Source organism: Pundamilia nyererei, unplaced genomic scaffold (assembly GCF_000239375.1).
Source record: "Pundamilia nyererei isolate P.nyererei 1_Seehausen unplaced genomic scaffold, PunNye1.0 scaffold00258, whole genome shotgun sequence".
Lineage (NCBI taxonomy): Eukaryota > Metazoa > Chordata > Actinopteri > Cichliformes > Cichlidae > Pundamilia > Pundamilia nyererei.
The window spans coordinates 759224-769574 of record NW_005187659.1 but is presented as its reverse complement, the minus strand read 5'-3'; the positions used below and the strand labels follow the sequence as shown (position 1 = coordinate 769574).

The 10351-nt window shown below is 40.3% G+C and overlaps 1 long non-coding RNA gene and 1 pseudogene across 1 annotated transcript; both read right to left on the bottom strand.

Annotated features, from left to right (window-relative positions):
* Positions 1 to 106: 106 nt before the first annotated feature.
* The window catches only part of LOC102206150 (myosin heavy chain, fast skeletal muscle-like), a 25576-nt pseudogene continuing 15331 nt past the window's right edge, over positions 107 to 10351 (bottom strand).
* On the bottom strand, positions 3048 to 3355 carry LOC106455918 (uncharacterized). Its single transcript, XR_001290579.1, has 2 exons — positions 3250 to 3355; positions 3048 to 3167 (listed from the first exon to the last, which is right to left on the bottom strand). It is a non-coding gene; the product is annotated as an uncharacterized LOC106455918 (long non-coding RNA).

Sequence of the window (10351 nt, the reverse complement as noted above, 5' to 3'; positions counted from 1 at the left end):
AAATCAATTTTAAAGTCTAATGCTGAGAGGATGAGATATTTAAATGGTAACAACTAGGAACCAAATTAGAGGACAGTCCAGCTGATTTAAAACTTATGTGTTTAAATTAGTAAGTGCTATGACAAAAAAGAAGAGAGAAAATATTTCCAACCTTCACTTCCTCCTCAACGTGTCTCTTCAGTTCCTCAATTTGCTGAGTGAAGGCCTGCTTGCCCCTTGTGAGCTGAGAAACAAGAGCTTCTTTCTCCTCAAGCTGGTGACTGAACTCACCTGTAAATAGTAAACAGGTTCTAATATTAGTTTTCTTCATTTTACCGACTGGTTAGTCGCAATTTGTGGTCACCTCTATATCACGAATATATCTAAGTGTTTAAAATTGATAACGCCACCAAAAGACAACTTCTTTGTTATACATCACTTACCATTCTCTGTTTGAAGTCTCGCCTTCTGGGCATTAATGTCATTCAGCTGACGAACATTCTCATCGTTTTTGGCTTTGAGTTCACTTAGTTGATCCTCAAGAGTCCTGCACATTTTCTCCAAGTTCCCCTACAGTAACAAATTGCAAGATATGTTGTAGATTTTTTCAAGTTTAAAACTTGTGAATTCATCATTTACAGTTGAAGAGTGTACGTGAAAAGCAAATAAATAATTCACCTTTCCTTTAGCAACAGCCTCCATGTTGCTGGAGAGGTCATCAATCTCCATCTTGTACTCGCTCTTCTCTTTCTCCAGCTTCTGTTTGACACACTGGAGGTAGTCAATCTGCTCTCCGAGCTCTAAATTAATTAAGCTTATTAATGAGAACTAAAATTGTAATTTTTTTTAATTAAAATGCACAATATTCTTTATGAACACTGGTCTTTAGTGTTACCTGGAGTTCCTTGATCTTTTTCTGAAGTTTAGCACCAAGGGATTGTTCATCCTCAATTTTGCTGAGAAGTTGGCTGATTTCAAAGTCCTTCCTTGATGGAGAAACCAACAGAGATTGTATTGTCACAGTCTGTATGATTGTTAGAATGCAATGAGTCAAAATGACATTCTTAACAAAAACAAAAAATGCCCTACTTCTTGATTTTCTCATCAGACTGCTGCTTGTCATTCTCCAGATCCATTATGGATTCCTGGGCCAGTTTCAGATCTCCCTCCAGCTTCCTCTTGGCTCTCTCAAGGTCCATGCGGAGCTTCTTCTCTTGCTCCAGTGAACCCTCAAGCTATAAAATCAAAAAGCAATATGATTATAATTTTCTTACATCATCAACTTGCTGTTCCAGCTTTGTCTTGGCCTTGGTCAGAGTGTTGACTTTGTCTTCCTCTGCCTGGAGATCATCCAGTGTTTGCTGATGGGCCTCTTGTAAGGCTTTCTTCTCCTTAGTCAACTTGGCAATGGCCTCATCCTGAGATGCCATCTCCTCTGTCAGGTTTTTCACCTAAGAATTGTACAAAGGATGTATTTAAATATAACTTAACAACTTAACAACTATATCTCAGGAAAGAATTAATTAATAAACTGAACCTTGTTTTCTGTGGCATGTTTCTCCTTCTCCACTTTGGCCAAGGTGAGCTCCAAGTCATCAATGTCCTTCTTTAGCTCAGAGCATTCATCCTCCAGCTTCCTCTTCTTAGCAGTCAGCTCAGCATTGATTTCCTCTTCATCCTCCAGTCTCTCACTTGTCTCTTTGAGTTTGGCCTCGAGCTGGATCTTGCTCTTAATGAGCCCCTCACACCTTTCTTCATCATCAGAGAGATTGTCAACTTCCTATAATACATGGAACAGAAAACAATGTATAATTTAGTGTTGTCATGTCATGTGTCTTGGCAATTGCTCATTATTCATTTTTAAAAATCGACACTCTGTTGTGCCACATACACGGTCAAAATCAAATCAAAATCAAATCACTTTTATTGTCACATCGCATGTGCAGGCACACTGGCACAGCACATGCGAGTGAAATTCTTGTGTGCGAGCCCCACAAGCAACAGAAATGTGCAAACACAACAACACAAACCAGCAAATACAAGAATGGCTACATCTGAAACTAATAAATATATGTACAATATATAATAGTGTATGCATTTCTGGAGGTCAGAATCAGCTAACATGCATACAAGAGATTATAGGCATTATATATTTGTTCTTTTGTTTATTACTTACTGCAGCGACTTGAAGTTGCAGGTCATTCTTCTCCTGCAGCAGGCCGACCATCTTCTCCTCCATATTGTCTTCTCCAGCCAGGTCTGTCTTCATCTTCTCATAGTTCTCCTTCATGTTCTGCAACTCCTTCTCAGTCTCAGCGCTCTTCAGGCTTGATCTTGAAGTAGTTTCAGCCATGGCCAGTTCTTGACATTCATGAAAGAACGGATGTTGTACTGGATGGAGAAGATAGATTCTCTAAAAACCAAAACATGAGAGTGTTACTGTTAGTGTCGTAGGATCTTAATATGAGGAAGGAAATACAAAAGAGAATACAATAGAGTTTAGTATGACAATGTTACCTCCTCTCCATCATCTTCACAAACTCTTTCCTCATTTTTTTGCACATGTCGAGGAGCGTGTCAGGCTACATTTCACTGTGTGTTATACTTGTATAACTATGCATGTGACAAATAAAGAACCTTGACCTTGACCTTGACGTATCCTCTGCAGAGAGCCTGAGTCATGGTCACCAGCTCAGCCAGTTTCTCATCTCTCATCTCCTCAAGAGTGCCCAGCAGACCAGCTTTGAAGAACACCTATTTAATCATTGAAAACATAAGTACAAGTACAAATGGACAGTGTTTTGTTAATGTCTATTAATATAAAAAAGTGTACCTTTGTGTGCCCAAACATGTATTGTGTGTGATCCACATCAATGGAGCCAAGCAGCTTCTCTGAAGCTTTTTTGTTGTCAATGAACTGTCCCTCAGGGATGACACTGGCATTCAACACTTTGTATCTTCAAGAGAGAATCAGGTTGTTACTTAGATTTTTCTTCCATCATATTCAAGTTTGTCCTTTACATCAACCATGAAACCATTTCTGCTTTCCAATATTGTAATGTGCTGTCATCTCTGTTTGAAGTCACCATAGAGGATTCTGCTGGGGAAACCCTTTCTGCAGATTCTGATGCCCTCCAGTACACCGTTACACCTCAGCTGGTGGATGACCAGGAAGTTCTCCATAAGGCCTGAGAGTCAGAAATCCATAACGTTTCAAACGTTTCTTCATTTCACTCTGTCATTTTTGCAGTTAATAGGACTGTGGGGTACCTGGGGTCTTTGTCTCATTGGGAATCAGGCAACGGACAAAGTGAGGATGAGTGCTTCTTAAGTTGGTCATCAGCTTGGACAGATTCTCCTGTAGATCAGCATCATTAGATAATAGGTCAAAAATATTTTAAAAAGAGCATTTAATTTTGTTTTTCTAAAATATAAATCTATACATACAGAGCAGACACAGTCTGGAAGGAACCACCCTTCTTCTTCCCACCTTTCTTGCCACCACCAGTAGCCTCTGTTTTCATAAACAGTAAATTTCATTACTGGAATTGAAAAAATATTTTTCACAGTATAATATTAGCCACGCGAGCTTGTGAGCACTTTTGTTTCTTACCTTCAGCTCCAGCATGGGCTGCATACAGGAAGCCCAGCAGTTTGTTTGATGACTTCTGGTAGAGCTGAACAACTGAATCATTCAGTGGGTCCTTGTTCTTGTCCAGCCAGCCAGTGATATTGTAGTCCACTGTACCAGCATAGTGAACCAGGGCGAAGTGTGCCTCAGCCTTGCCCTTTGCAGGCTTTGGTTTCTCAAATGCTTTGGTCTTGCCAAGATGCTGATCGTGCAGCTTGTTCTTGAACGTTGTGTCAGAGGCCTTGGGGAACATGCACTCCTCTTCAAGGATGGAGAAGATGCCCATTGGCTGAGAAAATGTCACAAATCATATTAAAATTTCAAGGGAGATAACATATGCAACCATATGTAAATTTCTTCCTGAGCAGCTGTTTACCTTCTCAATAAGCTCAATGCAGGCAGCCAAGTCCATACCAAAGTCAATGAACTCCCATTGAATGCCTTCTTTCTTGTACTCCTCTTGCTCCAGGACAAACATGTGATGGTTGAAAAACTGTTGCAGTTTCTCATTGGTGAAGTTGATGCAGAGTTGCTCCAAGCTGTTGAACTGTAATAGTACAAACATGTCTAACTTCAAGGCAATAAAGTCTTTAAAGTTTGAGAAATGTGGTGAAATGTCTCAAGTGCTCACATCAAAGATCTCAAACCCAGCGATATCCAGCACTCCAATGAAGAACTGTCTGGGCTGCTTTGTGTCCAGCATCTCATTGATACGGATAACCATCCACAAGAACATTTTCTCATAGATAGATTTGCACAGAGCCGAGACAGCATTGTTGACCTGGCAAACAAGAATTTATAATGATACAAAACCATATGAATACAGCTATAATGTTTATAATTAGAATATGATTATACAAGTCTCCCTTTTTTAAATTACCTGTGGGACGGTCTGACCTTTGGTCACCATCTCATTGCCGACTTTGACTCTTGGGTAGCACAAAGCTTTCAGCATATCAGCTGAGTTCAGGCCCACGAGATATGCAATCTTGTCAGCCACTGAGGAAAAATAGCACAATATCTAATTAATGTACATTTCTTCAAATGTTACTTCCCTCTAATGTCCCAATCCTCCCAATTATAAACAAAAAAACTTCAATTTTACTATTTTGCCAGTTACCCTCAGTGCCATCAGGTTCAGCCTGCTCTTCACGCTGCTGCTACTTGAATTTCATGTTGCCATGATGCATCACAGCACCAGTCAGCTTGTAGATGTTTATTTTCTCATCAGCAGTAAAGCCCAAGATGTCAATTGCAGTCTGAAATTCACACAAATGAAAGAAACAAATATTCTGAAAAAGAAAAGAGATTTATGCCCAAATGCAAGAATGCAGATAAACATGAAATGTGATTTCACATCTGTTGCAATGAACTCCTCCACATCATTGATGCTCTTGACAGTGACTTCACCCTGACTGATCATTGGATAGTCATAAGGGTTAGTTGTGATCAGAAGAGCCTCTGTAATAAATAGATTAATTAATTAATTAATAAAAAAATTGTCTCATTGTATTTTCTTTAATTCTTGGAACCACTGAATGAAAGGCAGAGTCTTCAGCTATCATGCTACTTTCCTGTGGAACCAGTTTCCAGTATAGATTCAGTAGACGGACAACCTCCAATTGAATATTAAGCTGAAAACTTTTAACGCTTTTATTTAAAACAAAGTTAGGGTTGGATCAGGTGACCCATGAACATTCTTTTAGTCACACTATGCTCAGAGTGCTGGGAGACTTGCATTAATGTACTGAGTATATATTTTCCACTCAGATTTTCAGGTTCATATAGCATTACATTGACACAGTTTATCACTAGCATGAAGTGTACCCTATGGTAACCAGTAATGAGATTTAAATTTGGAGAAGTCCTGAAATGTCACTGGTATACAGTTGCAGGACATAAACATCTCAGGCATCTGTCATCAAATTCAGCATCAGACTTTCTCTTAATGCCAGACAAGTATTGTATATCTCTACTGGGAACAGACTTTAAGGACGATTGGTCAGCTCAGATAACCAAATACCAGAACAATGTCACAAATAATACTGATGCATTTCTGCAAAATATAAGGATACAGCTTTTTTTTATTTGTTTTTTTGTTTTGTTTTTTTGCCTAGTAAGTGATAAATGATTAAAGTAAAGGACCCACGCATGGCTTAATATTTTCCATCTTATCAGCAGATGAAAAGGTATTAAGGTCAAAAGTAAATCCAGGAAAGGTTATCTTATGTTTCCTGAATTTTATAAGTCTTCATAATTTTACAATGAGGAACAGCATTGTATCACAGACTGTAGAAAATTTGTTGTTTTGTTTTTTTTTCTTGTTATTGGTGAGCCTCTGCCAGACTTTACTTCTGACAAACACCCCCTCTCTGACATGCTGTTTTTAGAATTAATCATGTTACTGACCTGTTGCTAATTAATCTTTTAAGATTTTTAAGATTTTAGCCTGTGGAATCTTCCTCCAACTATGTTTTGGAAACACGTTGCTGTCATCAGATTTAAATGTTTTTAAATTAATAGTAAAATGTCAGACTTAACATATCAAATCTCTTAAATGTTCCCCATCCCTGGTGGATAAAACTGTACAGTTATCCTCACTTTAAAATACTTTAAAATATTGTAAGACATATAGATTTTTATCCACTTTCTCTAATCTTTATAACTAAACTTTTAGAATTTGAAACAGTACACAGAAAATAAAATAATAAAATCAGAAATGTTCACTTTCAGTGCGCATGATCACTGGTCAGAGATCCAGTTGATCCAGATCCTGTTCTTGTCCAACTTTTCATTAAGCCAGGCAGCACCGCTGTTAAAAAATGAAAACTGCCACTCAATACATTAAAGAGCAATGAAAAGGATTAAGAATCTGTAGGGGGGGGAAAGAGTCCCACATACACAAAGTTATGATCGCAAGCTTCTTATTTTAACCTGTTGAATTACAGTTATGTACCCAGGCTGCTGTCTCACATCTCATAGTTAGAAAGCCTTGCTGAAAGGGCTCTCTAGGGAGAAATGTTAAGCACATGACTCGTTTAGCTTGCAACTGATGGTGCAGCTGCTGTAATGAGATGATAGAGAGGAGCCACCACACTCTTATGCAAAAAGATTGTTCCTAACCTCATTCAAAAATTAAAACCTATGGTCCATTATGAAATAAAACACATTACAGAGGAGATTCATTTTCACATACTTATTAAATGTCAGTACATAGTCACAGTTGCCTTGTTTTCCCTGATGGATATTTGCACACCATAATCCTCTTGGAATACGCTTATTGATTGGAACACCCGATTTGGATGTCTAAGTTAATACTTTTGGCAATATAGTCTGCATATATATAAAAATTCCCCACTCGCCCTGCAAGTGTCTTTATCCTTTCAGCTTGGGTCCTCTACCTGAGGTCTGGAAGCTGTCAGTATCTTTGCTGCAATATTGTCTTCTGGTAGTGCAATCCCCTCAGGTCTGACTACCTTTGCTTTCTTTGTTGCCATCCAACCACACTTCTCTAGTGTGAACATTCCAATATTGTTGCTGTAGATCTTAGTGGTGTGGATCAGCGAGACTATGTCTTGTTCACCCCTGGCATACAGCTTGATGTCATCCATGTAGAGGTGGTGGCTAAAATTTGCTCCATTCTGTACTTGTTCTAGTACAGAAGTCTTTTCAATGATAAGGCTGAGGAGGTTTAGGACTGCAGAACAGCAGTGGGGACTGAGTATCTTCTTGGTAAATCCTGCACTTGATGGTGACTTGCACAATTGGCTTGAAGTTGGCTTCTATTGTTAATATCCACATATTCCTGATGAAGGCTCTTAGGGTTCTGTTGATCTCATATAGTTCTAAGCATTCCAGGATCCAAGTGTGAGGCATTCAGCCATAGGCTTTCTTTTAGTCAATCAGGTCTGGTCTTACAGTCTGGAATTACTTCTCTATCTACCAGTAGCTAGTGTTTCTGTCCTGGTCTGGGTGAGTGCTGTATTTTTCGACAGTGGTGGTGATTCCACCTCTGGGAAGAGTTGTCGCATCATGACAGGCTGCACCTGGGAGTAATTTGGTGGTCAGCTTTTTAAGACCAGCGCTCACAATCACTCTCCGTCAGATGGTCTGCTAACCACCGTTAGTGTAGGCCGTCGCAGTTCATGTCTGAGTTTCATAGTGTTGCTCATACTTACCAGTTTTTTCTTCTCTACTCACAGAAATTCGCCGGACGCCATTTTCTAACCTGCAATAATCAAATCTCTGTTCAGTCGCTGTTCTGCTCGGCAGCTTCACTGCTTATACCCCTGCCTGCCTCCCTGCTGGAACTGGAACTGGAACAGTTCGTATCTCCATTCTGGACTCACTCACAGCTCACCCGGACCACTTACCCTTCTAGGCTTTGCTGCCACCTGCAAAAAGTGAGACTGTTCACAATTTGTCTGTTTCACCCTGGATCAGTGTGTGGAACACCCCTTGACACCTGTTTCTTCTGTAACAGTGACTCTGAGCACCCCAGCCCCTTTCCCCAGTCTAGCCTTCACCTTAATCTCATGCCATGAGGTTCCTGTATTAGCAGTTACCCAGTATCGGGTTCTCCGGCTCTTGTACATGCCAGCCTGTGCGCATGATTTCTGGACTCTTTCATAGTTCCTCTAGTGTGTAATATTCATCATTCATGGTTTTGTGTGTGTATTCATGGTAACTATCATAGCCTTATTCTAGTTAATCATAGTATTGTTCTAGTTCATGGTTCATCATAGTGTGGTTCTAGTTCACAGTTTATCATAGTAACTCACAAGCTGTTAGTCACAGTAAACTTTACTGTTATTAGTTTATGCATCCCCAAAAGTTGATTCTGTTCATCTGGACATAGCATTTTCAGTGGAAGAAATGTTTTGTCACTAATCCAAGTGACTTCTTCAGTGGATGACTCTCATCATCCACTGGAGCATAAACTGGGTGTCATCAGGACACTACAACATAGAGCAAACACCATCCCCACAGACACAGCGACCAGGGAAGCAGAAAACATCACATCACGAAGGCCCTGAGTAAATGTGATTATCCCAGCTGGACATTTGTCAAAGCTGAGAAAGAGCCTAAAGAAAGCTCTAGCCATTCCAGGAGAGAAGGACAGCCCGCTGCCTATGCAAAAACCCTTAGTAATCCTGTATGTGTCAGGAGTATCGAAACAGTGACGCATTTTTTGTAAATACTGGTGGATTTTAAACCCCAGAACAAGCTTCGCCAAAAATTGGTCCACCTCAAAGATCGGGCCCCTGACGCAAACAGAGAAATATAGTGTACGCTGTTAAGTGCCATGAGGATTGCCAGGATTTATACATTGGGGAAACCAAACAACCTCTGGCGAAGCAGATGGCACAACACAGAAGAACCACCTCGCCAGGCCACGACTCTGCAGTCTAGTCACACCTACAGGCCAGTGGACACTCTTTCAATGATGAGGATATACACATCCTGGACAGGGAGGAACGCTGCTTTGAGCGCAGTGTCAAGGAGGCCATTAACGTGAAAAGGGAAAGACCATCTCTGAATCGAGGAGGAGGCCTAAGGGTACGTCTTTCGCCATCTTACAATGCTGTGATTGCAGCCATTCCCCAAAACTCTGTGAATGGTACTCATGGCCATTGATCTGTGGTTGTTGATCAATGGTCATGAGAATTTGCATATTTATGATCAAGGAACTGACCTCCCAGCCCATTGTTCCCTCAGTAGTGCTAGTTTCAGTCATTATGCAAATGTACTGTCTCTAAGATTGAGGAAACCTGCAGTCAGCTGAGACTGAAGAAGTCACTTGGATGAGTGATGAAACGTTTCTTCCACTGAAAATGCTACGGCCAGATAAACAGAACTTTTGGGGATTTCGTTGCCTGGATGATTGAGCATGCATCAAGACATTAGTTTATGCACCATAGGTTAAATCACAGAAGTCCCTCGTGTGCAGGTTGAAGTATTATTTTGTTGTACATTCCTCTCATTGTAAATAAGGTCTGGTTCACATTCATTCTCTGTGCCTCCAAGTGCTGTCTGCCTTTGAGTTCATACCACCACCAGAAACTGTCATGGCCACTTGACCATGACAGTTTCTTCCAACCACTTTATGGGCCCTTTATGTACTGAGCCATCTACACATTCGTCTTAGCTGCCGGATATTGGTTGGTAGTTGGATGGGACTGTTTCCTTCTGGGGATCTTTGGAGAATAGGACTCTGGCCTTCAGTAAGCCAGGTGTGTCTCATCCATTAGCAGCTGGTTCTTTTGTGCTGCTAGACTCTCATTATTTTCAATTAGTTTCTATTCAGTTAGTGCAATTAGTTTCTTTAGCCAGTAGGTGTGAATCATGTCAAGGCCTGGTGCTGTCCAACAGTTCATACTTGAACTTGTCCTTGAATGTCTGCCACTTTGATGGTTACTGAATAATGTTCAGGGAAGTTGCTGTGGTGTGTTCTTAGATATACTAGCCAATGAGAATTTTGTTACGTGTAACATTCTTCTTCCACATGTTCTTCCGGTATTGCTTTTTTACAGCCTTGGTGGGGGGTATTCTATTCTCTTGCCAGTGTGCACTTGTGCCCATTGTTAGCACTTTTGTCAGTAGACAGGGTCACCATGGGTGCCTTGACTGGTCCCACTGGTTAATTACAATTAATTAATTTGAAAAAAAAATGTGTTAAAACAATAACGCATTTAATTGCCCTTTGCATTCCAAGCAAAGGGGAACTTTTGCCAATGCAAG